Source organism: Penaeus monodon, unplaced genomic scaffold, assembly GCF_015228065.2.
Source record: "Penaeus monodon isolate SGIC_2016 unplaced genomic scaffold, NSTDA_Pmon_1 PmonScaffold_204, whole genome shotgun sequence".
NCBI classification, from domain to species: domain Eukaryota; kingdom Metazoa; phylum Arthropoda; class Malacostraca; order Decapoda; family Penaeidae; genus Penaeus; species Penaeus monodon.
In genome coordinates, this window is record NW_023650146.1 from 64,083 (window position 1) to 71,368 (window position 7,286).

A 7,286-nucleotide genomic window follows, 5' to 3' on the forward strand; every position below is an offset into this window, starting at 1 on the left:
AAATACTGACATTCAGTTTCTAGAACACTGGAAACACTGACATTTCGCTTTCACAACACTGAAAGTACTGAGATTCCACATTTGGAATACTGAAAACACTGACATTCCACTCTCAGAGCACTGGAAACACTGACATTCTCCTTACAGAACACAGGAAACACTGATATTCCGCTTTCGGAACACTGGAAACACTGACATTCTTCTTCCAGAACACTGGAAACACTGACATTTCATTTGTAGAACACTGGAAACACTGACATTCCACTTCCCGAATACTGGAAACACTAACATTCCGCTCTCAGAGAATTGGAAACACTGACATTCTGCGTTCAGAACTCTAGAAACACTGACATTCCACTTCCAGAACAGGAAACATTAACATTCCACTTCCAGAAGACTTCGTTTTCCTACATTCGTTCTTCTACATTCATTTTTCTATATTCGTTTTTAGTCTGTCCCAGTATAAATATATGTATATATTTGTATATATATGTATATATATTGTATATATATGTATATAAATGTATACATATGTATATAAATTTATATAGTTTGATATGTTTTATATATCTATATATATATCTATATATATCTATATATATATATATATATATATATATATATATATGTATGTATATATGTATATGTATGTATATATGTGTATCTATATGTATATATATATGTATATGAAGATATACATATATATATATATATGCATATGTATATGTATACATATTATGTATATTTATACATATATATGTATATCTATACACATATATGTATATATATACATATATATGCATATATATACATTTATATGTATATATATGTATATATATGTATATATATATGTATATATATATATATATATATATATATATATATATAACTATATCTGTATCTACATCTACATCTATATTTCTATGCGTTGTGTCTTGATTCTGTGATTGATTATTTGTAAATAAAATCAGATAAAGATTTATAGTTATTTGAATATCTCAAAATTACTGATATTTCTATAAGAGAATAATAATACTGGTAAATACAAAAAACATCTAGTACATGTAAAATAAAACAAGTTTCAAGATATTAAATTTGCTTGTTCCAGTGGCAAAGTAAAACTTATATACAGTAAAATTTATGTATTGATTTTTTTCCTGTGTGTAAACCTTCATTTCTTTTTTAATTGCAGTTAAAATGTTAGTGATGATTTGTTGGAAAGATAATGTTGATTTTATAAGTTCTTTTTCGTTTCAGGTATTGTAGCTAGAGAATGGCTCAAGATCGTTAGAAAAATTTGTATGCAGAAAGCTACGTTGATTTTATTTTTTTTTTTTTGTATTATATTAATGAAATTTTGTGATTTTTAACTCATTGGAATTATAATTTGTTGAATTCCTAATCTAATGTTTATTGTACATTTATATATTATGTATTGTCATCATAAAATTTATTGCCCAAGTTTCGAATATTCATTCTATTATAATTCTAAGGTTGCCACTATCTTTATTATTTCTAAAATAGTTTGTATTTTTAGTTGTTGGTATTTATTTGTTTATTATTATTATTTTTTGCTGCGTCAACATCTAAAGTCATTAGCATTAGTGTGAGGCTTGGGGACAAAGCCTCACGATGCTACATGACATCAAAGATAATACAGCACTTTGGTAAAGTATAGTAAGGAATAGGGTTAGGAATGACTTAATGATTAAGATACGTTACAGGTTGAAAATACTAGGGGTAGTATGGTAGTGAAAGAGGGAGAGCTGATGGGGTATAGTATAAGGTAAAGGTTGTTACAAAGCAAGGAGTCACAGGAGTAGAGAGCATTATGATAAGTACAATGGCCAAATGGAAAGACTGTATTATGATAGTAGAAAGAACAAGGGATGAAAAAGACCATGAAAGAAAAGACCATGCAAATTAGTTGAGGCGAGGGCCGAGGACCAAAGGTAAGGTATTGGGTCTCATCTCCCAAAGTCCCTTCTACAACAACAACGAGCAAGGGATTGGGGGGTTAGTTATTGGTAGTAATTGATTTTTTCCTCTTAAAATCACATATACTTTTTGTTACATTTATAAATCGTAAAATAGTTCTCATGAAATGCATACTCCCTCAGAATTCATTCATTAACTTGAATGAAATAATTGCAAATGTACTTCACAAGTAAGTTTGTTATCCAAGTATATAGTTAAACTTTTATATATAAAGGACCACCACAAATGCACCGTAGGCAGAATTACCATTAATGTGTGTGTGTGTGTTTGTGTGGTGTGTGTTGTGTGTGTGTGTGTGTGTGTGTGTGTGTGTGTGTGTGTGTGTATGTGTATGTATATGTATATATATACATATATATGTAAAAATATAAATATATATATGTATATATATAGATATATGTATGTATTATTATATATATATAATACATATAAATATCCTATAAATATATATATATATTATATATCTATATCTTATATATATCTATCTATATATATATATATATATATATATAATATATATAAATGCATATATATATATAAACATATATATGCATTTATATATATTTATATATATATATATATATATATATATATATTATATATATAATATATATATATATATATATATATATATATTTCATATTTTTACATATATATATTTATATATATATATACATACACATACACACACACACACACACACACCACACACACACCACACACACACACACAAAACACACACACACACATTAATGGTAATTCTGCCTACGGTGCATTTGTGGTGGTCCTTTATATATAAAGTTTAACTATATACTTGGATAACAACTTACTTGTGAAGTACATTTGCAATTATTTTCATTCAAATTAATGAAAGAATTCTGAGGGAGTATGCATTTCATGAGAACTATTTTACGATTTATAAATGTAACAAAAAGTATATGTGATTTTAAGAGGAAAAAATCAATTACTACCAATAACTAACCCCCCAATCCCTTGCTCGTTGTTGTTGTAGAAGGGACTTTGGGAGATGAGACCCAATACCCTTACCTTTGGTCCTCGGCCCTCGCCTCAACTAATTTTGCATGGTCTTTTCTTCTCATGGTCTTTTTCATCCCCTTGTTCTTTCTACTTATCATAATACAGTCATTCCATTTGGCCATTGTACTTTATCATAATGCTCTCTACTCCTGTGACTCCTTGCTTTGTAACAACCTTTACCTTATACTATACCCCATCAGCTCTCCCTCTTTTCACTACCATACTACCCCCTAGTACTTTCAACCTGTAACGTTATCTTAATCATTAAGTCATTCCTAACCCTATTCTCTACTATACTTTACCAAAGTGCTGTATTATCTTTGATGTCATGTAGCATCGTGAGGCTTTGTCCCCAAGCCTCACACTAATGCTAATGACTTTAGATGTTGACGCAGCAAAAAATAATAATAATAAACAAATAAATACCAACAACTAAAAATACAAACTATTTTAGAAATAATAAAGATAGTGGCAACCTTAGAATTATAATAGAATGAATATTCGAAACTTGGCAATGAATTTATGATGACAATACATAATATATAAATGTACAATAAACATTAGATTAGGAATTCAACAAATTTATAATTCCAATGAGTTAAAAATCACAAAATTTCATTAATATAATACAACAAACAAAAAATAAAATCAACGTAGCTTTCTGCATACAAATTTTTCTAACGATCTTGAGCCATTCTCTAGCTACAATACCTGAAACGAAAAAGAACTTATAAAATCAACATTATCTTTCCAACAAATCATCACTAACATTTTAACTGCAATTAAAAAAGAAATGAAGGTTTTACACACAGGAAAAAAATCAATACATAAATTTTACTGTATATAAGTTTTACTTTGCCACTGGAACAAGCAAATTTAATATTCTTGAAACTTGTTTTATTTCACATTGTACTAGATGTTGTTTGTATTTACCAGTATTATTATTCTCTTATAGAAATATCAGTAATTTTGAGATATTCAAATAACTATAAATCTTTATCTGATTTTATTTACAATAATCAATCACAGAATCAAGACACAACGCATAGAAATATAGATGTAGATGTAGATACAGATATAGTTTATATATATATATATATATATATATATATATATATATATATATGAATATACATATACATATATATATGTATATGCATATATACATATACATATATATACATATATATGTATATGTATATGTATACATATATTTATATAATATATAGGTAATATATGTATATATACATGCATATATGTGTATATACATATATATACAATATACATATATATAAATATATATACATATGTAAACATATACATATATATTATACATATAGATACACATATATACATACATATACATATATACATACATATATATGTATATATATATATATATATATATATATATATATATATATATATATATATACATTTATATATATATATACATATATATATACATATATATACATATATATATACTGGGACAGACTAAAACGAATATAGAAAAATGAATGTAGAAAAACGAATGTAGGAAAACGAAGTCTTCTGAAAGTGGAATGTTAATGTTTCCTGTGTTCTGGAAGTGGAATGTCAGTGTTTCTAGAGTTCTGAACGCAGAATGTCAGTGTTTCCAATTCTCTGAGAGCGGAATGTTAGTGTTTCCAGTATTCGACAAATGGAATGTCAGTGTTTCCAGTGTTCTGAAAGTGGAATATCAGTGTTTCCTGTGTTCTGTAAGGAGAATGTCAGTGTTTCCAGTGCTCTGAGAGCTGAATGTCAGTGCTTACAGTATTCGGAAAGTGGAATGTCAGCGTTTCCAGTGTTCTCGAAAAGGAATGTCAGTGTTTCCAGTGTTCTGAATGCTGAATGTCAGTGTTTCCAGTACTCTGAAGACAGAATAGCAGTGTTTCCAATGCTCTGAAAGCAGAATGTCAGTGTTTCCAGTATTCTGAAAACGGAATGTCAGTGTTTCCAGTATTCTGGAAGAGAATGTCAGTGTTTCCAGTGCTCTGTGAGTGAAATGTCAGTGTTTCCAGTATTCTACAAATGGAACGTCTGTTTCCAGTGTTCTGAAAGTGGAATGTCGGTGTTTCCAGTGTTCTTAATGTAGAATGTCATTGTTTATAGTGCTCGGAGAGCAGAATGTCAGTGTTTCCAGTATTTGGAAAATGGAATGTCAGTGTTTTCAGTGTTCTGAAAGTGGAATGTCAGTTTTTCAAATGTTTTGAAAGTGGAATGTCTGTTTCCAGTGTTCTGAAATTGGAAAGTCCGTGTTTCCAGTGTTCTGCAAGGAGAATATGAATGTTTCCAGTGCTCTGAGAATGGAATATCAGTGTTTCCAGTATTCCGAAAGTGGAATATCAGTGTTTCCAGTGTTGTGAAAGTGGAATGTCAGTGTTTCCTGTGTTCTGGAAGCAAATGTCAGTGTTTCTAGAGTTCTGAACGCAGAATGTCAGTGTTTCCACTTTTCTGGAATTAGAATATCAGTGTTTCCAGTGTTCTGAAAGCGGAATGTCAGTGTCTCCAGTGTTCTGAGAGTGGAATGTCAGTGTTTTCAGTATTCCAAAAGTGGAATCTCAGTGTTTCCAGTGTTCTACGAAAGGAATGTCAGTGTTTCCAGTGTTCTGAAAACGGAATGTCAGTGTTTCCAGTACTCTGAAACCGGAATGTCAGTGTTACCAGTGTTCTGCAAATGGAATGTCAGTGTTTCCAGTGTTCTGAAAGCGGAATGTCAGTGTTTACAGTGTTTTACAAATGGAATGTCAGTGTTTCCAGTGTTCTATATATGGAATGTCAGTGTTTCCAGTATTCTGGAAGAGAATGTCAGTATTTCCAGTGCTCTGTGAGTGAAATGTCAGTGTTTCCAGTATTAGGAAAGTGGAATGTCAGTTTTCCAGAGTTCTTAATGTAGAATGTTATTGTTTATAGTGCTCGGAGAGCAGAATGTCAGTGTTTCCAGTATTTGGAAAGTGGAATGTCAGTGTTTCCAGTGTTGTGAAAGTGGAATGTCAGTGTTTCCTGTGTTCTGGAAGCAAATGTCAGTGTTTCCAGTGCTCTGAGCGTTAATTGTCAGTGCTTCCAGTATTCGGAAATTGGAATGTCAATGTTTCCAGTGTTCTAAAAGCGGAATGCCAGTATTTCCAATGTTCTGTAAGCGGAATGTTACTGTTTCCAGTGCTCTGAAGTGGAAAGTCAGTGTGTCCAGTGTTCTATAATGGAATGTCATTTTTCCAGTTCTCAAGCGGAATGACCAGTTTCCAGTATTCAAAAAGTGAAATGTAAGTGATTCCAGTGTTTTTAAAGTGGAATGTCAGTGTTTCTTTTGTTCTGGAAGCAGAATGTCAGTGTATCTTTTGTTCTGGAAGCAGAATGTCAGTGTTTCCAGTATTCTGAAAGAGGAATGTCAGTTTTTCCAGTATTCGGAAAGTGGAATGTCAGTGTTTCCAGTGTTCTACAAATGGAATATCTGTGATTCTAGTGTTCTCAAAACGGAATGTCAGTGTTTCCAGTGCTCTGAAAGCGGAATGTCAGTGTTTCCAGTGTTCTGAAAGCAGAATCTCAGTGCTTCCAGTGTTCTGAAAGCAGAATGTCAGTGTTTCCAGTGCTATGAAGACGGAATGTCAGTGTTTCCAGTGTTCTGAAAGATGAATGGCCATGTTTCCAATGTTCTGCAAAGAGAATATGAATGTTTCCAGTGCTCTGAGAATAGAATGTCAGTGTTTTCAATGTTTTGCAAAGAGAATATGAATGTTTCCAGTGCTCTGTTTCCTGTGTTCTACAAATGAAATGTCAGTGTTTCCAGTGCTCTGAAAGCGTAATGTCAATGTTTCTAGTCAAGGAGAATGTCAGTGTTTCCAGTGTTCTGAGAGTGGAATGTTAGTGTTCCCAGTATTCCGAAAGTGGAATGTCAGTGTTTCCTGTGTTCTGAAAGCGGAATGCCAGTGTTTCCAGTGTTCTGAAAGCGGAATGTCAGTGTTTCCAGTGCTCTAAAAGCGGAATGTCAGTGCGTCCAGTGTTCCAAAAGTGGAATGTCAGTGCTTCCAGTGTTATGAAAGTCGAATGTCAGTGTTTCCAGTGCTCTAAAAGTGGAATGTCAGTGCGTCCAGTGTTCTACGTATAGAATGTCAGTGTTTCCAGTGATCTGAAAGCGGAATATCAGTGTTTCCGGTCAAGGAGAAATTCAGTTTTTCCAGTGCTCTCAAAGTGCAATGGTTCCAGTGTTTTGAAAGTGGAATATGTTT